The sequence below is a fragment of the Aotus nancymaae genome, unplaced genomic scaffold, assembly GCF_030222135.1.
Source record: "Aotus nancymaae isolate 86718 unplaced genomic scaffold, 86718_ANA_hifiasm-v0.15.2.pri h1tg000040l, whole genome shotgun sequence".
NCBI classification, from domain to species: Eukaryota; Metazoa; Chordata; class Mammalia; order Primates; family Aotidae; genus Aotus; species Aotus nancymaae.
This window is the reverse complement of record NW_026988454.1, coordinates 128,841,959-128,867,173: the sequence shown is the minus strand read 5'-3', so window position 1 is coordinate 128,867,173 and position 25,215 is coordinate 128,841,959.

The window sequence follows — 25,215 nt, the reverse complement described above, 5'->3', positions numbered from 1 at the left end:
CACTGGGGGCAGCACACTGCCAGCCCCCCAGCATTTCTTCAGCTGGGGTCCCCTGAAAAAGAGAAGGAACAGGGAAAAGGAAGAGCTGGGAGGTGGCAAGTGACTGCGGTGTCGACAATAGAGGAGGCCCTTGTGGCAAATTTATCAGCAGAAGCAATCGGAGGGAGGGAGGCGGGCGGCTCTCATCCTCCTTGACTCCAAGTGAGCATCCGAAAGTCAGCCCCTCTCCATTCCCCGCAGTGTTAAGGGCCATGGGGAGGGCAGGGCAGGGCAGGGCCAGCTGCTGACAGCTCCTGCAGGCGGACAGCATCAGCCATGCTTCTAGCACAGGGGCAGAGAGGGATGTCAGACAGCAACCACTCAGAGGAAAGCCCTCTCCCAGGGAGCCACGCCTGTGATGCGGATGACATTGATTATTTCTTCTTACCCCTCCCCTGCAATTCACCCGGCGTCAGCCATGCATTAGGCGGAGAGGCTGGGCCAGTCCCTGTCATGGCAGAGCTGCCCTCCTAGGGCGATGATGGACACTGAACAGGTGAGATGGAGGAACAGGGGACCCAACTCATTTAGGGAGGTGTGTTCAAGGAAAGCCTTTTTGCAAGCCATGTGTAAACTAAGTTCCACATACATCCCCCTTCCCCTGACCAACATCTCCCCAAAGGCAGTAACTTCATCCTGGCATCACCCGGAAACTTGGTCTATTCTGGACAAAGCCTCCTTCCCCAGGCCTTCCTTTTAGTTCTCTTTTGTTCAAGACTGAGTTTACAGCTCACTGTTCCCAAAGCACACCACCTCTCTGTGTGCCTGTTTAAGAAGCCCCATGCAAAACAGCGAGGGTGGGCTTTTGCCATGGGGGCATCTGGACAGTGGCTTTGATGCCCAGCCTAATGTGGGTGCCCCACATTCAGCTGGAAGACTGCCCTCCTTTCCCCCTGGAAGCCTGGGGCAGGAGTTGGGTTTAGCCACAGGAGAACAAGCTCCCTGTGGAAAAAGTGGGGGTGGCTGTAGGGAGGACACACTGTTTTATGGAGAGCCGCCTCAGCACTGCAGGTAACCCGGTTTCTGCGAGTCCCCAGTGCAGCCTTAAGGAACAGGCAGCTGTGCCATAGGTTTGAGTGTGCAGCAGCCAGCAGCCCCGCTCCTAGACATGGAGAATGCGGGGAGCAGATGGTAGCTCGGGCCATTGCAAGTGTGTTCTTCTCTACTTCCTGTCCTGTGGACTTGGTGATGCTATCCCCATCCTAGTCCCAGCCAAGCTCGTATGGCCTTTAAGCACCTACAGACCCAGAAGCAAGACACCCACTGCAACCGCTAATTCCAGAAAGGCCGTTACAAAAGCTGTGTAACAGAAATACTGCAATACAAGTCTCCTCCCTCCTCCACTTTCTGCCTTCTGAGCAAGGGAGTGTGTGTGGACTTGCGGGGCGGGGGACGGGGGCCAGGAGGCTGCTAGAGCTGGGTAGGATTGGATCCTGCCTTCTACCAGGCAGCCTCACCTGGGTGTAGCGCAGCCTCACCCTCTAGCTCTAGACAAGCTTGCTGTCTGCACCCCACCACCCCCATTCTCTCCAGAGTCCATGCCACATGTTTCTTCCACTGACACCACCTCTAGTGAGTTGAATGATCCTTCCACCACGAAAAGATATGTTCACTTCCCACACCTGGAACCTACCAACATGAACTTATTTGGAAAAAGAGTGTTTGCAGATGCAATTAAGAATCTCAAGAGGCTGGGCACGGTGGCTCATGCCTATAATCCCAGCACTTTGGGAGGCTGAGGCAGACAGATCACGAGGTCAGGAGGTCGAGATCAACCTGATCAACATGGTGAAACCGCATCTCTATATTTAAAAAACAAAATCAAATTAAAAATAATAATTTTAAAAAAGAATCTCAAGATCAAGCTGGGTGTGGTAGTTCACACCTGTAATCCCAGCACTTTGGGAGGCCAAGGCGGGTGGATCACCTGAGATCAGGAGTTCGAGACCAGCCTGACAAACCTGGAGAAACCCTGTCTCTACTAAAAATACAAAAATTAGCTGGGCGTGTTGGTGGGTGCCTATAGTCCCAGCTTGGGAGGCTGAGGCAAGATAATTGCTTGAACCTGGGAGGCAGAGGTTGCAGTGAGCCGAGATCACACCACTGCACTCCAGCCTAGGCAGCAGAGCGAGATTCCGACTCAAAAAAGCAAGAATCTCAGGATCGGATTATATCTGAATGGGCCCTAAATCCAATGACAGGTGTCACAAGAGACAGACAGAGGAGATGGCCATGTGAAGATGGAGGCACAGGATGGAGTTCCATAGACACAAACCAAGGACCACCTGGAGCCACCAGAAGCTGGAAGAGGCAAAGGACTCTCCCCTCAAGCATTTGGAGCACGGCCTGCGGCATCTTGACTTTGAGCTTCCAGCCTCCAGAACCATGAGAGAATACATTTCTGGTGTTTGTTTTTTGATTTTTGTTTTTGTTTGTTTGTTTTGTTTTGGAGACAGTCTCGCTCTGTCTCTTTTTTTGAGACAGTCTCACTCTGTCACCTAGGCTGGAGTGCAGTGGTGCAATCTCGGCTCACCGCAACCTCCACCTCCCAGGTTCAGGCAATTCTCCTGCACCAGACTCTGGAGTAGTTGGGATTACAGGCACCCACCACCATGTCCAGCTAATTTTCTTTCTTTTTTTTTTTTTTGTATTTTTAGTAGAGACAGTGTTTTCTCCATATTAGCCAGGATGGTCTCGATCTCCTGACCTCGTGATCCACCCACCTCGGCCTCCCAAAGTGCTGGGACACCACCGCACCCAGCATTTCTGGTGTTTTAAAGCCACCCAGTTTGTTGTCATTGGTTACAGCAGCCCTAGGAGGCCAGTGGAGCCCCCTTGACCTTGATTCCAGTGGGGAATTCCCAAGCCTGCCCTACCCACTGGCAGCACTTGGAGGGGTGGCCATCCCAGCCTTCTTGAGATACTTCCTTCACTCTGCTCTGCCGACTCCACAGGGCGTCATCACAACTTCCATGCTGGATCCCTCACTTCCCTCTAACTTACAAATGCTGGGGGCCTGCACCTCAACCTTCATGGGTCCCCTTGGTGAAATCATCTAGTATGTAGCTCTAAACACCATGTGCATTCTGATACTCCCAAATTTACCTCTGGCAGGAAGCTGGCGCAGAGCAGGGCTCAACAAATGTTCAGAGAAAGAGTGGATCTTTTCACATAAATAACCATTTTAAGTGGACTTACCATCTTCACTTCCAAAGCCTGTGCAGGCTGGGCACGGTGGCTCACGCCTGTAATCCCAGCACTTTGGGAGGCTGAGGCAGGTGGATCACCTGAGGTCAGGAGTTTGAGACCAGCCTGACCAACATGGTGAAACCCTGTCTCTACTAAAAATACAAAAATTAGCCGGGCGTAGTGGCAGGCACCTGTAATCCCAGCTACTCTGGAGACTGAGGCAGGAGAATGGCTTGAACCTGAGAGGCGGAGGTTGCAGTGAGTCGAGATCACGCCATTGCACTCCAGCCTGGGTGACAGAGCGAGACTGTCTCAAAACAAACAAACAAACAAAAAACAAAGCATGTGCAGGTACATTATTTTGCTTCTCATAGAAGCCCCGTGGCTCTTGAGAGATTGAAGGCTAGTCCTTCAGCTATTTCATGGCAGAACTCAGATCTCTGGACCTTCCACGTGTCTCCTGCTGGACCCTCCTGATAAGGCAGGCAGCCCTGCAGGTTCTGCTATACTAACCTTGCTCTTGCGAGATTTCTCTGCAGGAGCCACCACCCAGTGTGCCTCTTCCCCTAGAACCTCTAGGACAGGCGTTGGCAAAGTACACTCCTTGGCCAAATCTGAGTGGCTACTTGTTTTGGAAAGATGGAAAGAAAGCTTTACCAGAACCAGGTGCAGTGGCTCATGCCTGTAATCCCAGCACTTTGGGGGGCTGAAGCGGGCAGATCCCTTGAGCTCAGTAGTTCAAGACCAGCCTGGGTGATATGGTGAAACCCTGTCTCTACTAAAAATAGAAAAATTATCCAGCCGGGGTGGTGGGTGCCTGTAGTCCCACCTACCCAGGAAGCTAAGGTGGGAGGATCCCAAGTCTGGGAGGTTAAGGTTGTGGTGAGCCATGATCGTGTCCCTGCAATGCAGCCTGGGTGACAAAGTGAGACCCTGTCTCAAAAAAAAAAACAGAAAAAGAAAAGAAGAAAGTTTTACTGGAACCCAGCCATGCCGTCTGTGGCCACCTTTGTGCTCCCAGCAGAGCTGAGCAGTTACAGCAGAGACCACGCGGCCCACAGAGCCTAACAGATTTACTCTCCTGCCCTTTACAAAAATGTCTTGCCAAGCCCTTCTCTGGAATGAATTAGCTACAAGTGAAGGCTTTGATCTCTGTGGCTTGTTTGTACAAGCTGTCTCCTACATGAATTCTAGGGTAGACTAAGGTGTGATCTTTTTCTGCTTTCCGACTCATTACACTCGGGATTTGAAATTGTGTGAATTCTGCTATGTTAATGAAGGTCCCCATGATTATCCACAGCCTTTCTTCCCCACTCCCTCCCAGTTGATACCTCTCCCCAGAGTGGAGTCTGATGATTTGATAATTTATGAGACTGGTTTCCTTTTCCAGCCACACTGATGGTGATCCCGGGCTTCTCTCTTATGTGGACTCTGTGAGGGGCCCTGAGATTCTAGTTATGTCTGAAGGCTTGTCCACACCTCTGGCATCCTTTTCTTCTTTGAGACAGAGTCTCACCCTGTTGCCCAGGCTGGAGTGCAGTGGCACGATCTCAGCTCACTGCAACCTCCACCTCCTGGGTTCAAGTGATTCTCCTGCCTCAGCCTCCCAAGTAGCTGGGACTACAGGCATGTGCCACCATAGCTGGCTAATTTTTGTATTTTTAGTAGAGATGGGGTTTCTCCATGTTGGTCAGGCTGGTCTTGAACTTCCTGCCTCAGGTGATCCACCCACCTCGGCCTCCCGAAGTGCTGGGATTACAGGCATGAGCCACTGTGCCCAGCCTCCTGAAGATTTTTTTAAAGCTTTTCATATTGATATAATTGTAGACCTAAAGAATGCTGGAGATTTACATACAGAGTTAAAAACCACCACAAGCTGAATGTGAAAGCTGAATACATGCAAGACCAAGACGACGGACGAGCCTTTCTTAGCCCTTCAGAACACTGCCGCAGCCCCTCTCACAGGCCACTGCAGGGGAAAGAAGAGTTTGCGGTTTCCTTCTACACTCTCACTCATGACACTCAATACTTCCAAACCGCGTCACTTCTTTTTTAAAAATTATTTTTTCCTCATCTTCTTTGTGGTGGTATAATTTCTGACACCAGATTTGGGAAGTGGAATGTTCCCACACCAAGCAGTTTTCCAATTTTCTGTGGGTACCAATGAGTCTGGTTATATAATACAGTTTTAGCTAATGAAATGAGAGCAGAAGTCACTGAGCAGGGCTTCCAGAAAGTTCTTTAAAGCCTTGTTACTCCAAATGTGGTACTTCGTTAGAAACGCAGAATCTTGGGCCCCGGCCCAGACCTACTGAATCTGAATCTGTATTATAACAAGACCCCCTGCTGAGTTATACATGTGGCGTTAATGTTTGAGAGTGCTGCTTTAAGGGGAACTGACTCAGCTTCCTATGTCTTCCTGACTGGAATGTGGAAGTGATGGCTGGAGCTACAGGGGCAGTCTTCCACATGTGATGGGACCTTGAAGAAGCTACATGCAGAGGACGGCAGTGGAAAAAATAGAAGGTGCCAGGGGCACTGAGAGCCTCAGGGAGCCAGCACACTGCCTGGAACTGAGCCTCCAGACCTCTCTAACACAAGAGAACAACCTCTACTGTGTATGCTTTCTACTAAGAGGCCACTCCAGAGGCACAGACTCAAAGAGGAAGCCCAAAGGAGGAGCAGACCGCCCTGCAGGCTGACTGTGGCTCCATGGCTCCTTAGGCCGCAGCTGGGGCCAAATCTGACCTTTCCTCACACTCGTGTTTCAGATCAGCAAGAATCCTAGGAGAGGGGAGTTCAGACATCATTTTATTATTGCTCGACGTGTTCTCTAGCATGAGAATAGGAAAATGAGATAATTCTGATTTTACATTATTAAATACTTCCTGTTTCATGTAACATATTATTCTTTTCTAATTTTAGGTAAACGTGGATGTGTTTTCCATCTATATAGAATGTCAGCTATTTAAGATGTCCTAATGAGTCACACGCTGATATACTTTCTGGAGACACTACGCTTTAAAAATTTGTTTATTTCTTATAATACCTTATGTCCCATATTACAAGCCATTTCCTTTTATGCCAAAACATATTTATATTTTTAATCACCATGTTGTTTTGGGAATGAAGATATTTAAACCCTGGAAATAATCTGGAATAGGTCAGATCTCAAAACAATGTTCTGCTATGTTTTCAGAAATGCTTTCAAATATTTGTTATATAAAGAATTTGAGACTAGGCATGGTGGTTCATGCCTGTTATCTTAGCACTTTGGGAAGTGGGAGGATCACTCAAGCCCAGGAGCTCAAGATCAGCCCAGGCAATATGGTGAGACCTCATCTCTACAAAATATACAAAACTTAGCTGGGCATAGTGGTATGTGCCTGTAGTCCCAGCGACTTGGAAAGCTGAGATGAGTGAATCACTTGAGCCTAGGAGGTCAAGGCTGCAGTGAGTCATGATTATACCACTGCACTCCAGCCTGGGCAACAGAGTGAGACTCTGTCTCAACAAAAAGAAAAAGAAAGAAATAGGCTAGGCACAGTGGCTTATGCCTGTAATTCCAGCACTCCAGGAGGCCAAGGTGGGTGAATCACTTGAGGCCAGGAGTTCAAGACCAGCCTGACCAACATGGTGAAACCCCATCTTTACTAAAAATACAAAAATTAGCCAGGCATGATGGTAGGCACCTGTAATCCCAGCTACTCAAGAGGCTGAGGTGGGAGGAATACTTGAACCTGGGAGACTGAGGCTGCAGTGAGCCAAGATTGCACCACTGCACTCCAGCCTGCATGAAAGGATGAGACTCCATCTCAAAAAGAAAGAAAGAAAGAAAATAAACCAGAATCAACAACAATTAAAAAAAGATTAGAGAAAAACTGTTACTGCTAATAAGAGAATTTAGCAAAGTAGCTGGATAAAAAATCAACCAGTAGCATTTCTTTCTACCTCAGCAAAAAATCAACTAGAAATATAACCCCCCCAAAAAAATACTCTATTCACACTAACAAAACTAGAAAATATCTAGAAATTAGCTTAGTCAAATATATATCTATACACATATACATATAAATGCACACACACAATACCTTTATGAAGAAAAACTTAAAATTCTAATAATAAAGGATATAGGAAAGGATTTGAATAAAGAGGGAGAAATATCATCCTTTTGGGTGAAATCACGTCTAAGATGTCAATTTTCCTCAAGATAAGCTACAACAAATTCTATGCAATTCCAATTAGAATTTTAATTGGATTTTTAGATAAATTTCATAAGTTTATTTTAAAATGTATCTAAAAGAATACTGAGCTAACCTTGGAAAGGAAAAATAAAAGAGAAAAATTGCCCTACTAGATACTAAAACATATCAAAAGTCATGGTAATACAAATAGTGAAGAATTGATAAACGCAAAAGAATAAAATTTCAACAACTTTAGTTTCAAAGATCCGATTGGCTTTTTTTTTTTTTTTTTTTTGAGATGGAGTCTCACTCTGTTGCCCAGGCTGGAGTACAGTGGTGCAATCTGGGTCACTGCAACTTCTGCCTCCTGGTTTCTAGCAATTCTCCTGCCTCAGCCTCCTGAGCAGCTGGGACTACAAGCACCTGCCACCATGCCCTGCTAATTTTTGTATGTTTAGTAGACACAGGGTTTCACTATATTGGTCAGGCTGGTCTTGAACTCCTGACCTCGTGATCTGCCTGCCTCAGCCTCTCAGTGTTGGAATTACAGGTGTGAGCCACTGCACCTAGCCCTGATTAGCTTTTATCACCAATTCATGAACTGGGCAGCATCCAGTCTACAAAACAGAAAGGAGCTCTGATGAGCTAAACAGAGTAGGTGAGTTTTATAGGCAGAAAAGCAGAGGAAAGTAGGAACAAGGAACAAAGGGTGGATTGGTCATTTCAAGGTTACTTTTCTTACAGGAACGTAAGTGAAAGCTTGCTGGCTTAATGGGATTTAGCTATCCTCTCTCTCCTTATTTCTCAGAAGAGCAGATTTTTTTTTTTTTTTTGAAACGGAGTTTCGATCTTGTTACCCAGGCTGGAGTGCAAGGGCGCGATCTTGGCTCACCGCAACCTCTGCCTCCTGGGTTCAGGCAATTCTCCTGCCTCAGCTTCCTGAGTAGCTGGGATTACAGGCATGCGCCACCGTGCCCAGCTAATTTTTGTATTTTTAGTAGAGACGGAGTTTCACCTTGTTGACCAGGATGGTCTTGATCTCTTGACCTCGTGATCCACCCGCCTCAGCCTCCCAAAGTGCTGGGATTACAGGCGTGAGCCACCACGCCCGGCCAGAAGAGCAGATCTTATAAGTAAACAACTTAGTTTCAGTTTGGTGAAGTAGAGCATTAGCATGAGTGGTTTCATTTTGGACCTGCTGTCTTTTATTTAACATACTAGAACAGCAAAGAAACTAACAAGACAGAAAAGAGAAGCTAGAGGCCAGGTGTGGTGCCTCACACCTGTAATCCCAGCACTTTGGGAGGCCGAGGTGGGCAGATCACCTGAGATCAGGAGTTCGAGACCATCCTGGCCAAAATAGTGAAACCCCATCTCTACTAAAAACACAAAAATTAGTTGGGCGTGGTGGCAGCTGCCTGTAATCCCAGCTACTAGGGAGGCTGAGGCAGGAGAATCACTTGAACCCAGGAGGTGGAGGTTGCAGTGAGCCAAGATTGCACCATTGCAGTCCAGCCTGGGCAACAGAGTGAGACTCCATCTCAAAAAAGAAAAAAAAGAAAAGAAAAGAGAAGCTAGAGACATATATGTGGGAGCTTAATACAGACTAACAGTGGCAGCACGGAACACTGAGGCAGGGACAGACTGTTTGGATATAGTGCTAGAAGACTAGGCCACTATCCAGAGAAACATAAAAAGGGATCTGGCTGGGCACGGTGGCTCACGCCTGTAATCCCAGCACTTTGTCAGGCTGAGGTGGGCAGATCACCTGAGGTCGGGAGTTTGAGACCAGCTTGGCTAACATGGTGAAACCCCATTTCTACTAAATTTTTTTGTATTTTCTAAAAATACAAAAAAATTAGCCAGGCTTGGTGACATGCGCCTGTAATCCCAGCTACTCAGGAGGCTGAGGCAGGAGAATCGTTTGAACCTGAGAGGTGGAGGTTGCAGTGAGCCCAGATCATGCCATTACACTCCAGCTTGGGCAACAAGAGCAAAACCCCATCTCAAGAAAAACCGAAACAAAACTGAATCCTACCCAGCACTATGTACAAGAGGAAACCAGATGGATTAAAAACTTAAATGTAGGAAAAAATAAAGAATAATATTTCAGGCTGGATGTGGTGGCTCATGCCTGTAATCCCAACACTTTGGGAGGCTAAGGCAGGTGGATCACTTGAGCTCTTGAGACCAGTCTGGGTGACATGGCAAAACCCTATCTCTACAAAAGATGCAAAAGTTGGCTGGTTAGGTATGAGCTGACAGACAATAACAAAACTAAAAAAAAAAAAAAAAAGTCAGTGAGGTGGCTCTTGCCTGTAATCCCAATGCTTTGGAAGGCTGAGCAGGTGGATTACCTGAGGTCAAGAGTTCAAGATCAGCCTGGCCAACTTGGTGAAACTCTGTCTCTATTTGTATTTTGTAAAAATACAAATACACACACACACACACACACACACACACACATATATATATATATATATATATATATATATATATATATATATATCTGGGCATGGTGGCGGGCGCCTGTAATCCCAGCTACTCAGGAGGCTGAGGTAGGAGAATTGCTAGAACCCTGGGGCCGGAGGTTGCAGTGAGCCGAGATCGCACCACTGCATTCCAGCCTGGGTGACAGAGCGAGACTCTGTCTCAAAAAAAAAAAAAAAAAAAAAAAAAAAAAAAAAAAAAAAAATTAGCCAGGCATGATGGCATGTGCCTGTAGTGCCTGTAAGTCCCATCTACTAAGGAGGTCGAGGTGGGGGACTGCTTGAGCCAAGGAGGCTGAAGCCACAGTGAGTCATGATCATGCTACTGCATTCCAGCCTGGGCAACAGAGTAGGCTCTATCTCAAAAAACAAAAAGGATTAATATTTTTATCACCTAAAAGAGATCTTAACCAGAAATGCAAAAGTACAGATCATAAGAAAAAGAAACATAACTGAGCCGGGCGCAGTGGCTCACGCCTGTAATCCCAGCACCTTGGGAGGCCGAAGTGGGCGGATTGCCTGAGGTCAGGGACTTGACACCAGCCTGGTCAACACAGTAAAACCTCATCTCTACTAAAAATACAAAAAGTTAGCCAGGTGTTGTGGCGGGCACCTGTAATCCCAGCTACTCGGGAGGCTGAGGCAGGAGAATCACTTGAACCTGGGAGGCGGAGGTTGCAGTGAGCTGAGATCTGGCCACTGCACTCCAGCCTGGGTGAAAGAGCAAGGCGCTGTCTCAAAAAAAAAAAAAAAGAAAAAAAAAGAAACATAAATGAATTTTACTTTATCAATATTAAGGATTTCTGTTCAATGTAGATACTTTGGACAAGATACTCGATGCTGGGGAGGGCAAAGTGAAATGTTCAAAACTAATAAGGAACAACGGGGCTTGGTGGTGCACACCTGTAATCTCAGCCACTTGAAAGGCTGAGGCAGGCAGATTGCTTGAACCCAGGAGTTCAAGGCTGCAGTGAGCCATGATCGTGCCATTGCACTCCAGCCTGGGTGACAGAGCAAGACCCAAAAAGCCGTATACTGTATGAATCCATTTATATAAAATGTCTAGAAGGCAAAATGGTAGAGACAGACGTAAATTACTGGTTTCCAGGGTTGGGGAGAGGGGAGTAGAGGGTACATGACTTATTTTGGAGATGATAGGGAAAATGTTTTAAATTAAGTTATGGTGACGGTTGCACAACTCTGTAAATAAACTTTAAAAACCCAATGAGCTGTATATTTTAAAAGGGTGAAGGCCACACAGGGTGGCTCACACCTGTAATCCCAGCACTTCTGGAAGCCGAGGCAGGAGGAATGCTTGAGCCCAGAAATTTGAAACGAGCCTAGGCAACATAGTGAAAGAATCTGTCTCCGAAAAGATAAAAAAACAAATTTTTAGAAAGGGCAAATTGTAGGGTATAAGAATTACATCTCAGGTCAGCCACAGTGGCTCACACCTGTAATCCCAGCACTTTGGGAGGCCAAGATGGCCAGATCACAAGGTCAAGGGATTGAGACCATCCTGGCCAACATGGTGAAACCACATCTCTACCAAAAATGCAAAAAGAATTAGCTGGGCATAGTGGCATGTGCCTGTAGTCTCAGTACTTGGGAGGCTGAGGCAGGAGAATCACTTGTGTAAGGTTTGTTCTTGGGTTCTTGCCGAGTTTAAAAGGAAGGAACTGAGGCCAACACAAGAAGATCCAATATGAAGGAATTTATTCAGGCTCCCGGGCGAGGTTCTGCAGTCTGACAGGAGGGGCCAGAGAAGTCGCACAGACTCCTCTCAGACGTGGGGTTTTATAGGGAGTGAAGGAGCTCGATTGGTTGTGGGAGAGCAGGACTACTATTGGGTAAGGTTACAAGCCTTTGTTTGCATACAGGACTTGGCTGCTATTGGCTAGAAAGATTCGGCTGCTATTGGCTAGAAAGACTCGGCTGCTATTGGCTAGAAAGACTCGGCTGCTATTGGCTAGAATCACAAGACCCCACTTGCATACTGGGTTCTTTAAGGGAAAGCCAGGCTGTGCGAGAAAGGGAGAAGGGAACATGCCTGAGCATGTCTGAGCTTTCGGAAAAAAGAGGGGGGGATGTGCGTCTGAGCTCCCGGCGAGGCAACTGGCCTTACAACTTGAACCCAGGAGGCAGAGGTTGTAGTGAGCCGAGATCGCACCACTGCACTCCAGTCTGGTGACAGAGTGAGACACCGTCTCAAAAAAAAAAAATATATATATATATATATATATATATATAAATTTTTTAAAACTGACCAGAGATTAATATCTAGAAGCTCCAGCCAATTAACCAGACAAGAACAACTCCAATGGGAAAATCAGCAAAGGATATGAACAGGCAATCTATAGACAAGAAAACCAAAACTGTTTATCAGCATATGGAGACACTAAACTCATTAGCGATTAGAGACATGCAAAATTAAAATGAGATCCACTTCAGGCTGGGCACGGTGGCTCACACCTGTAATCCCAGCACTTTGGGAGGCCGAGGCAGGAGGATCAAGAGATCGAGATCATCCTGGCCAACATGGTGAAACCTCATCTCTACTAAAACTACAAAAAAAATAACTGGGTGTGGTGGCGCCTACCTGTAGTCCCAGCTACTTGGGAGGCTGAGGCAGAAGAATCACTTGAACTCAGGAGACAGATGTTGCAGTGAGCCAAGATCGCACCACTGCACTCCAGCCTGGTGACAAAAGCAAGATTCTGTCTCAAAAAAAAAAAAAAGAAGAAGAAGAAGGTGGGTAAAGCAAGGATGAAGGAGGATGTTGGCTGTGGAATGCTTTACAGCAGTTAGAAACGCCGGAAGGGTGAACACAGGGCAGCAAAAGGGTCGGGTTTGTTTTTTTTTTAACCACTTATCCTCAAGTTCTGTGGGATGGATCTTAAAGAGGAAGTACTTGGCCAGGTGCAGCGGCTCATGCTTGTAATCCCAGCAAATTGGGAGGCTGAGGCAGGAGGATCACTTGGGGCCAGAAGTACAAGACCAGCTTGAGCAACAGAGTGAGACTTCTATCTCCAAAATTAAAAAAAGTTAAAAAAATACAGTACTGAGTGAAAAACAGAAATGATATTTATTTATTTATTTTATTTTATTTTTGAGATAGTCTTGCTCTATTGCCAGGCTGGAGTGCAGTGGCACAATCTCAGCTCACTGCAACCTCTGCCTCCTGGGTTCAAGCGATTCTCCTCCCTCAGCCTCCTGAGTAGCTGGGACTACAGGCGGCACCACCATGTCCAGCTAATTTTTTTGTATTTTTAGTAGAGACAGTTTCACCATGTTGGCCAGGATGGTCTCAATCTCTTGACCTTGTGATCCGCCCACTTTGACCTCCCAAAGGGATTGCAGGCATGAGCCACCTCGCCCAGCCTATTTATTTTTTTAGAGACAAGGTCTCATTCTGTTGCCCAGGCTGGAGTGCAGTGGCTCAATCATAGCTCACTGTAACCTCCAACTCCTGGGCTCAAGCCATCCCTCAGCCTCAGCCTCCTGAGTAGCGGGGACTATAGGAGTGCTACCATGCCTGGCTAGTTTGTAAAATATTTTGTAGAGATGAAGTCTTGATATGTTGCCAAGGTTTGCCTTGAACTGGCCTCAAGTGGTCTGTCTGCCTCAGCTTCCCAGAGTGTTGGGGTTACAGGCATGAGCCACTGAACCAACACCCTTGTATCTAAGAAAACTGTAGCATCCTGTTGTGTGCGTTTCCTATTCTTCTTGTCTTCTTACTCTACTCTCCACACCACACTCTCTACACATAAGTAGAAAATTTTGGCCGGGTGTGGTGGCATGCACCTGTAACCTCAGCTACTTGGGAGACTGAAGCAGGAGATTTCCTTGAACCCGGGAGGCAGAGGTTGCAGTGAGCTGAGATCACACCATTGCACTCCAGCCTGGGCAACAAGAGCAAAACTCCTTCTCAAAAAAAAAAAAGAAAAAGAAAAGAAAAAAAAGAAAATTTATTTTATTTATTGTTATTTATTTTATTTTATTTTTTTAAATAGAGACAAGATTCCACCATGTTGGCCAGGATGGTCTCAATCTCCTGACCTCATGATCCACCCACCTTGGCCTCCCAAAGTGCTGGGATTACAGGCATGAGCCACCACACCCAGCCATTTATTTATATTTTGAGATGGAGTTTTGCTTTTTTTGCCCAGGCTGGAGTGCAATGGCACGACCTCAGCTCACCGCACCTCTGCCTACCAAATTCAAGTGATTTTCCTCCCTCGGCCTCCTGAGTAGCTGGGATTACAGGCATGTGCCACCATGCCCAGCTAATGTTATATTTTTAGTAGAGACGGGGTTTCTCCATGTTGGTCAGGCTGGTCTTGAACTCCCAACCTCAGGTGATCCACCCACCTCGGCTGCCCAAGGTGCTGGGATTACAGGCATGAGCCACCTCGACCAGCCATTTATTTTATTTTCAAGACCAGATATTTTGAGGTGGCCCAGGCTGGAGTGCAGTGGTGTGATTATAGCTCAGTGCAGCCTCAATCTCCTGAGCTCAGGCAATGCTCTCCTCTCAACCTCCTGAGTAGCTGGGACTACAATATGTACCACCACGCCTGGCTAATTTTTTTGATTTTTAATAGAGATGAGGTCTGACTATGTTGCCCAGTCTGGTCTCGAACTCCTGGGCTAACTGATCCTCCTACCTGTCCTCTCCGCATGCTAGGATTACATGCATGAGCCACCTCGCCCAGCCAGAAATTTTGTTTAAGAAAAAAACACATGATTTAAGCTATCTTGTAAATATAGCTAAGTTAAAATGTCTATGCCACAATTCAAACTGGCAGAACTCACTGAAATGGAAATAAGATTATGGCTGAGCAAATGCTAGTACATTGATACCACACAGTGACATCCAACAGTGCCCACCCTCTAAAACTTAAACTCATGGAGGGAGAGATTTTTGTGGTTTTTTTTTGTTGTTGTTGTTCACTGATGATCCCAAGCATCTTAGAACAGTATCCAACTTATCTGGCACATAGTAGATGTGCGAGAAAAAAGTCTGCTTAGGTCTGCAAAGTCAGCTTGATTAAAAAATAATAATAATACACAGTCCAGGTGCAGTGGCTCACGCCTGTAATCCCAGCACTTTGAAAGGCCAAGGCTGGTGGATCACAAGATCCGGAGTTCAAGACCAGCCTGGCCAAGAGACTAGCCTGGCCAATATAATGAAACCTCGTCTTTACTAAAAATCCAAAAATTAGCCTGGCACGGTGGCAGGCGCCTGTAATCTCACCTACTCCAGGCAGGAGAATCACTTGAACCCGGGAGACGGAGGATGCAGTGAGCCGAGATTGTGCCATGGCACTCCAGCCTGGGCGACAGAGCGAGACTCCCACTCAAAAAAACAAACAAAAACAAAACAAAGCAAAAAAAACACTAACGTACATTAAATCATTTTGCAAATACCTCCAAGAAAAAAGAATACTGAACAGTCTCCTGCTAATCTATACATTCATCGAATGGTGTATAAAGCTGCTACAGTTTAGCAGTTGAATACTGAAATGGTACAAAGCTATGGATTTGTTCCACACAAGGAAATGAGATGTAAATTATGGGGGAAAAGATTACAAGATAGTGTGTACACACAAAGGACAAGTATGTAAGATGTGTAGGTGTCAGCCCATGGGGACGATGGTGAAGGGCACCCAGGACCCTGAGAGTGGCAGGAGAGATAAGATGAATCACCAGCAAACCCATTTAGCTCAAGCTATCTCTAACGGTGTGGAGGAGGAGACCTTGACATGATTAGGGCATTGTCTTTGATGTAATTTGGAAGACCGCAATGTAGATAATGTTATCAGAACATATGTCCACATACAGTATTAACAGGCTGTCACGTAGCTTCCTGACTCCAGCTACTAGGATCAATCAATGCCCCTTTTTTGAATTCTGTGATACAATTAGATTTTCTACATCCTTTCTCATGGGGAAAGATGTGTGATCAACTTGCAGAATAGTCTTATTTACTTGCCAGATACACTGCTCATCGAAAATTGGCATGTTGGTTAATAATAACAGCTTGGAAGTTACATAAATGTCCAACAATAGGGAATCAGTTAAGAACAAAATTCATCACAGTACATATATATAATATAAGACTTTGCAACCATTTAAAAACGATGTAAAAGAAGCTGGGTGGAGTGCTGGATGCCTGTAGTCTCAGCTACTCGGGAGGCTGAGGTGGCAGGATCACTTGAACCGAGGAGTTCAAGACCAGCCTGGGCAGACATATAGCAAGACCACATCTCTAATTTAAAAAATAATAATAGTAATGTAAAAGAGCAGAACGTGCCATGGGAAAATAGAAGACACTTTAAAAATCAGGTTAGCTAATATCACTGACTTTTTGCAGACAGGGTGGTTTGAGCCTTAGGGCCAGGTCTGTCTTACCTGTGGTGATCCCCCTTGCAAAGCCAACCTGAGGGGCTGGCAGCCTTTCCTGCAAGGCTTTTCCGTTCCATGCCAGCATGAACAATAGGCAACAAAGACAGGAACGGAAATTTAGGGCTGAGTACAAAACAGACTGTCAAATGATCCCAGCTGTGTTTAGAAATATATATACTCAGGAAAAAAAAAACAGACCTGGCACAACGCTTATTAAATATGGGATTATATTTCAGGGTGGAAATTGAGATGACTTGTTTTATTTTGTAATTTTGCAAATGTATGTCTTTATTTTTCTGTACTTTCCAACTTTCCTATAATGAACAATTACTTCTATAATCAGAAAATAAAAAGCAATTGTTTTGAAAAAATTATTATTCAGATGACCTTAGGCAAGGCAACCTCTCTGTGCCGCTTTCTTTTCTTTTTTTTTTTTTTTTTGAGATGGAGTCTCACTCTGTCACCTGGGCTGGAGTGCAGTGGCGCAGTCTCGGCTCACTGCAACCTCCACCTCCTGGGTTCAAGCCATTCTCTCCTGCCTCAGCCTCCCGAGTAGCTGGGACTATAGGCACGGGCCACCACACCCGGCTAATTTTTGTATTTTTAGTAGAGATGGGGTTTCACTGTGTTGGTCAGGATGGTCTCGATTTCTTGACCTCATGATCCGCTGCCTCAGCCTCCCAAAGTGTTGGGATTACAGGCATGAGCCACCGTGCCCAGCCAGCCACTTTCTTTACCTATAAAATGGGGATAATCAAAGCACGTTCCCCTTAAGTTTGCCAGCAGGAAAAGGCCTAGAATAGTGACTGGCAGGTAGGAGTTACTCAGTAAAGGTTAGCTAATATCACTGACTTTTTGCAAATAGGGTGGTTTGAGCCTTAGGGCCAGGCCTGTCTTACCTGTAGTGATCCCCCTTGCAAAGCCAACCTGAGGGGCTGGCAGGCTTTCCTTCAAGGCTTTTCCATTCCATGCCAGCATGAACAATAGGCAACAATGACAAGAAGGGAAGTTTAGAGCTGAGTTCACAAACTCAGACATTTTTAGGCACCAGGAGGAAATGGTAAACTGAGTGGAGCAACTGGGAAACAGACAAAGGGAGCGCCGGGAGCAGTGGCTCATGCCTGTAATCCCAGCACTTTGGGAGGCCGAGGCAGATGAATCACCTGAGATCGAGAGTTTGAGACCATCCTGACCAACATGGAGAAACTCCATCTCTACTAAAAATACAAAATTAGCCGGACGTGGTGGTGCATGTTTGTAATCCCAGCTAGATGGGAGGCTGAGGCAGGAGAATCACTTGAACCTGGGAGGTGGAGGTTTTGGTGAGCCAAGATTGCAGCATTGCACTCCAGTCTGGCAGCAAGAGTGAAACTCTGTCTCAAAAAAAAAAAAAAAAAAAAGCAGAGACAAAGGGAGCTATGGCTCCCTGGAGAGGGAGGCCTCTCTGGAAGTACAGCCATCGCCCCGTTATGACAGGGACATGTTCTGAGAAATACATTGTTGTGCAAACACCACAGGGTGTCCTTACACACATCTAGCTGGTACAGTCTACAGCACACCTAGGCTAGACTGTCTGGCCTGCTGCTCCTAGGCTACAAACCTGAGCAGCACCGTACTGGATACCGTAGGCAGTTGTAACACAATGGTATTTGTGTATCTAAACATAGAAAAGGTACAGTAAAAATATGGCATAAAGGATTAAAAAATGGTACACCTATATAGGCCACTTAACATAAATGGAGCTTGCAGGACTGGAAGTTGCTGTGGGTGAGTCATTCAGTGAGTGGTGAGTGAATGTGAAGGCCTAGGACATTACTGTACGCTACCGCAGACTTTATGAACACTGTACACTTAGGCTACACTAACTTTATGAAGAACTTCAGCAGCCAGGTGCCGTGACATGCACCTGTAGTCCCAGCTACTCCAGAGGCTGAGGGAGGCGGAGGCAGGAGGATTGCTTGAGCCAAGGATTTCTGGGCTGTATCCTGACCTGGTGTCAGAACTAAGTTCAGCATTCATATAGTGACCTCCCAAGAGCTGGGGACCATTTGCTTGTCTAAGGAGGGGTGAACTGGCCCAGGCAGTAAACAGAGCTGGTCAAAACTTCAATGCTGATCAGTAGTGGGATCGCATCTGTGAACCACTGCACTCCCGCCTGGGCAACATAGTGAGACCCCATCTCTTAAAAAAGAATAGGCTGGCCATAGTGGTTCATGCCTCCCACCCCAGTGCTTTGGAAGGCCGAGGTGGGAGAATTACTTGAGGCCAGGATTTCAAAACCAGCCTGGGCAACATAGGGAGACACCCATTGCTACAAAAAAATTAAAAATAAACCAGGCATGGTGCCTCACGCCTGTAATCCCAGCACTTTGGGAGACCAAGGTGGGTGGATCACCTGAGGGCAGAAGTTTGAGACCAGCCTGGCCAAAATGGTGAAACCCTGTCTTTACTAAAAATATAAAACTTAGTCTGGACACAGGGGCTCATGCCTGTAATTCCAGCGCTTTGGGAGACCAAGTCGTGCGGACTGCCTGAGATCAGGAGTTTGAGATCAACCTGGCCAACATGGCTAAATCCCTATCTACTAAAAATACAAAAACTGGCCAGACACTGTGGCTCACACCTGTAATCCCAGAACTTTGGGAGACCAAGGCAGGCGGATCAAGAGGTCAGGAGTTTGAGACCAGCCTGGCCAATGTGGTGAAACACCGTCTCTACTGAAAATACAGGTGAAGTGACGTGTGCCTGTAATCCCAGCTACTCAGGAGGCTGAGACAGAAGAATCATTTGAATCTGGGAGGCACAGATTGCAGTGAGTCGAGATCACACCACTGCACTCCAGCCTGGGTGACAGAGCAAGATCTCCATCAAAAAAAAAAAAAAAAATTAGCCAGGCATAGTGGCATGTGCCTGTAGTCCTATCTATCTCTGAAGCTGAGGTAGAAGGATCACTTGAGCCCACAAGTTCAAGGCTGCAGTGAGCTGTGATCACGCCACTGCACTCCAGCCTGGGCAACAGAGCAAGACCCCATCTCTAAAAAATTAATAATTAAGGATACGGCACAGTGGTTCATGCCTGTAATCTCAAGACTTTGGGAGGTCAAGGCAGGTAGATCACTTGAGGCCGGGAGTTTGAGACCAGCCTGGCCAAAATGGTGAAACCCCATACCTACAAAAAAGTTTAAAAAATAAAAAAATAGCCAGGCATGGTGGCGTACACCTGTAATCCCAGTTACACATGAGGCTGAGGCATGAAAATCCCTTGAATCTGGGAAGCAGAGGTTGCAGTGAGCTGAGATCATACCACTGTACTTCAGCCTGAGTAACAGACTGAGACTCTGTCTCAAAAAATAATAATAAATAATAATAAAATAATAAAAATAATAAAATTAAGTCATCATGGCATGACGTTACCACAGACAACACACCACTAGGCCACAGGAATTTTTTCACTCCACGATAATCTCATGGGATTACAATCAATGTGGTCTCTCATTGACCAAAACATTGTTACTCGGCGCATGACTGTACCTCAGTTTAACTTACTTCAAGACCCTGGGGCCGGACGTGGTGGCTCATGCTTGTAATCCCAGCACTTTGGGAGGCCGAGGCGGGTGGATTACCTGAGGTCGGGAGTTAGAGACCAGCCTGACCAACATGGAGAAACCCCGTCTCTACTAAACATATAAAAAAATTAGCTGGGTGTGGCGGCAGGTGCCTGTAGTCCCAGCTACTTGGGAGGCTGAGGCAGGAGAATCACTTGAACCCAGGAGGCAGAGGTTGTGGTGAGCTGAGATCACTCCATTGCACTCCAGCCTGGGGAATAAGAGCAAAACTCTGTCTCAAAAAAAAAGAAAAAACAGGCGGGGTGCGGTGGCTCACGCCTATAATCCCAGCACTTTGGGAGGCCGAGGCGGGTGGATCACGAGGTCAAGAGATCGAGACCATCCTGGTCAACATGGTGAAACACCATCTCTACTAAAAATACAATTAAAAAAAAAAATTAGCTGGACATGGTGGCATGTGCCTGTAATCCCAGCTACTCAGGAGGCTGAGGCAGGAGAATTGCCTGAACTCAGGAGGCGGAGGTTGTGGTGGGCCGAAGTCGCGCCATTGCACTCCAGCCTGGGTAACATGAGCGAAACTCCGTCTCAAAAAAAAAAAAAAACATACCTTCGGCTGGTCTAACAACCCACATCGACCTTGAAGCTGCCCTGATTCCTGATGTTTGTCTTAAAGGAGTCAGAAATAAAATACAAGTTAAAGTGACAAGAACTCTCCAGGAGGTTGCACAGGACAGCCCACTCCGTGCTCCATCTTCCTCAGGGTGTTTACAACTGGGATTCATCTATTTCTCATCATTCCTTTGGGCAGGAGGTAATTTTTTTTTTTTTTTTTGAGACGGAGTTTCGCTCATGTTACTCAGGCTGGAGTGCAATGGCGTGATCTCGGCTCACCTCAGCCTCCATCTCCTGGGTTCAGGCAATTCTCCTGCCTCAGCCTCCTGAGTAGCTGGGATTACAGGCACGCGCCACCATGCCCAGCTAATTTTTGTATTTTTAGTAGAGACGGGGTCTCACCGTGTTGACCAGGATGGTCTCGATTTCTTGACCTCGTGATCCACCCACCTCGGCTTCCCAAAGTGCTGGGATTATAGGTGTGAGCCACTGCGCCCGGCCATGGGAAGGAGGTAATTAAAGTATATGGTTTTCATCCTCACATAGCATCAGAGGCCACAGTAATGACAGAAGCCAATTATACAACCAACCTGTGGTGTAAACGACTTCCTGGGCTGCACAGTTGAGGGGCCCTGGAGGTATATTAGTGGGTCTGGTGAAGTCTGGGAGAGAAAGACTGGAGAAGGGGCTCGGAGAGAAGGAATGGATACCAGGCAAATGAAGTCTGTCCTACAATTCCAGTGACCACATGGCTTATTGCTCCAATGGAGCTACTTCTGAGAATGAAAGGGAATCATGTTAATAAGTACAATTGGGTAGGCCAGGCGCGGTAGCTCGTGCCTGTAATCCCAGCACTTTGGGAGGCTGAGGTGGGTGGATCATGAGGTCAGAAGTTCAAGACCAGCCTGGCCAAGATCATGAAACTGTCTCTACTAAAAATACAAATTAGCTGGGCATGGTGGCAGGCACCTGTAATCCCAGCTACTCGGGAGGTGAGGCAGAGAATTATTTGAACCCAGGAGGCAACAGAGGTTGCGGTGAGCCAAGATTGTGCCATTGCACTCCAGCCTGGGCAACAGAGTGAGACTCCATCACAAAAAAAAAGAGAGAGAGAGAAAAAAAAAAAAACAAGAAAACAATAATTACACTTGGATACACATAGGCACAGCGAAAATAAACATAATTACACTGGGACATTGGGTCTTAACTGGCGTTGTCCCCAGACAAATTGGGACATATGTCCACCCTAGTAAAATGAAAGTGCTCCCAAATGTAGGGCTATTGGGCCCCACAGGGTCGTGCGGTGTCCCTTATGCTGTGCTGAGGTGCAGGATCCAAGAAGTAAAGAGACAGGACACAGAAGAGCTGGTGAAGAGCAGCTGGCCTCGGGGGGCCACGCCACCTGTGAGCGGAGACAGGCAAGGCCCCAAATGCCCAGAAGCATCTGTATCTATTAGGTACAAGCAGGGGGCAGGGTTGTGAGTGAGGTCATCATCTATAGGCTTAGTGATAGGGCATACATAATCTCATGAGTCACAAGCGAGGGGGCCGCCCCATTATGTCACCTGGGCAGAGAGGTGGGCCGTGCGCAGCAGGAGGCTGTGCCATGCGCAGTAGTAGAGGGTCGTGTACAGAAAAGGGGTCCACCCCCGTTAGGTCACAGAGGCAAGGAGATAGGCTGTGTGCAACAGGTATCATGTGCAACAGGTGTTGTGCGCAACACTTCTTATCTGGGGGCTGGAGACTTCAACGGATTTCTAATAGAAGGATACTGTAAGCCAATGCAGTGGGAGCTGACAGACTTGTGCTCTTCTCTTAAGATATTTATAGGAGGATGACATGAGCTAGCACAGAAGCGAGAAAAGACTGACAGGTTGTACAGCCACCGTGACTGGTCACACCAGAGGTGTTCTTCTTCCTCAGTTATTTCCAGGATCTCAGGCTGAGGCCTACTTTCCACAGGAACTGGATGCAAGGTACTACAACTCCTTTATCAGGAGGAGAGGCTCTTGCTGCAAGCCTGCCATACAGCATATGCCCTTTCAGGCAGGGATGCCACCGCCTGGGTCTTTGGTTCTTGTCCTGGTCTGGCTGTTTTCCCATGTGCTGCTTCTGTTCTGTGACTGCTCTAGGCATTCCTCCTACTACAAAGTACTATATGGTTATATGGAAGGATTCTATAAATCAGCACTAAATATGTCAGTACAGCTCCAACTACAATACTTATGATTATATAGAAAGATTATATAGAACTAAGTATGCTAGATAAAAGTATTAAGTATGATTATATAAGCTAGATTTTTGTAGGCAGTAAGTTATAATTCAGACACTAACTGTGCCTGGGGTCTGCACAGTTCTCCTTCCTCGATGCCCATGGGGAGTGTTACCCACACCCAAAGGCTAGTGTAAATTCCAGAACTTTACTGGAAAACTATTTATTTATGTGGCAGAAAGAGATCTTCAAACCACCATATACTAGTAAATAACTCAGAAGACCTATCTCAAGGGCTTACTATACACAAAAGTCTAGAATTTTCCTCTCTGGAATCCTGGACAGAAAGCAGGAGAGCCTCTCCAGCCAGGACAAGGGCACTGGTTCCCAGAGACAGGGAAAAGCATTAGAGAAGGAAATGGAGTAGAGATAAGCTCATCTTTGACTCACAGCCCCCTGGTCCCTCCTACAGGAGTGATACCACACCAGCCCGGAGATGGGGGAGCTGTCATCTGTGCAGCTCCACTTGGAATGAACTGGGCCTGGGGCTGTCCCACCAGCCGGCTTCTGCTCTCCTTTCCCTGTGGGACCACAAGGGTTATTGGTTGGCCTTTGGTCCAGGAGCCACCTGTGTGGTGGTGACAGAAGAGTCCGTGATTACAGGTCTCGGGGCCACATGAGAGGCTGCGACCAGCTAAGACTCAGCTTATATTTGATGTATGTTCCACCTAACACGTAACCTCTAGATTCTACAGGCAGAAAACATAACTCCATTGTATTCCTGTGTTCTTGGGAATTGAGAATTTGTTTGAAGTAGGATAGGCAAACCTCAGCATATTATATAAAATGCGCTCAGCTCAACTGCTGTGTTTAAAGTACACATTTTAGCCAGGCGCGGTGGCTCACGCCTGTAATCCCAGCACTTTGGGAGGCCAAGGCGGGTGGATCACGAGGTCAAGAGATCAAGACCATCCTGGTCAACATGGTGAAACCCCGTCTCTACTAAAAATGCAAAAAATTAGCTGGGCATGGTGGCGCATGTCTGTAATCCCAGCTACTCAGGAGGCTGAGGCAGGAGAATTGCCTGAACCCAGGAGGCGGAGGTTGCGGTGAGCCGAGATCGTGCCATTGTACTCTGGCCTGGGTAACATGAGCGAAACTCCGTCTCAAAAAAACAAAAAATACACATTTTAAATCTGTCTTTATAGACGCTAACGTAAAAGCACATCTTTCTGGGCTGTAAACATGTGGTAGTACCAGAGTATTGTATAATCAATGCTAAATAAAAGCCAAAACTGGAGTGTACATTAAAAATAAATCTATAAATATTCCGGTGTTCTGTTTGATAATTATTCCATCCAAGGCTGGGTGTGGTGACTCACACCTGCAATTCCAGCACTCTAGAAGGCCGAGGTGGGCGGATCATTTGAGGTCAGGAGTTCAAGAGCAGCCTGACCAACATGGTGAAACCCTGTCTCTACTAAAATACAAAAAAATAAGCCGGGTGTGGTGGTGTGCATCTGGGAGGCTGAGGCAGGATAATTGCTTGAACCCAGGAGGGTGCAATTGTGGTGAGCTGAGATTTTGCCACTGCCCTCCAGCCTGGGTGACCAAGCGAGTCTCTGTCTCAAAAAAAAAAAAAAAAAGATAATTATCCTGTCCAGCTCTTTTTCTCAAGTTATGAGATTTGAGCTTGTCAGATTTGCCTCTCTTTTCCCTTCTCTGGTACTAATTAATGGAATTCCAAGCCAGGCTTTCCTAAATGCTAGTGAAAATCTCAGCAAGATTACAAGGGGGAAGAATTATCTCCTCTCCTCAGCTGCACAAAGCAAATATCCAATGTCATAAAACTGTTCTGGCTGAGGTCACTTTTAAGGAGTCTTTCCAGACTCCTAGACTTCAGAGATTGCTACTGTGTCTGGGGAAAGTAACCTCTGACTTCTAAAAAGTTGGCAATGATGATAGGTTTCTTAATGATTTGTAGTCCTGGAAATGCTATTTAAATAGATATGCTGTTTTCTGGAAGGTGTGATCTTTCATTCAAACCAAGAAAGGCTCATTATTAGCAACCAACCTCTTTCTTCATACGAGTATGGAGGTGAAAATGAATGGAAATAAAGATGGGCTCTACTGGATTTAATTTTGGTTTTTGTTTTTTTTTGAAACAGGGTCCCCTGTGTAGCCCAGGCTGGAGTGCAGTGGCACAATCTTGGCTAACTGCAACCTCCGTATCCGGGGTTCAAGTGATTCTCCGGCCTCAGTCTCCTCAATAGCTGGGATTACAGGCAGGCACCACCACGCTGGGCTAATTTTTGTATTTTAATAGAGACAGGGTTTCACCATGTTGGCCAGGCTGGTTCCAAACTCCTGACCTCAAATGGTCTGTCTGCCTCAGCCTCCCAAAATGCTGGGATTTATAGGCATGAACCACCATGCCTAGCCTGGATTTAGTTTTTAAACAGAATTTAATGGTCTAATGTTTAAGCTAACTTCATAAGCAATAAAGCCTTAACTGT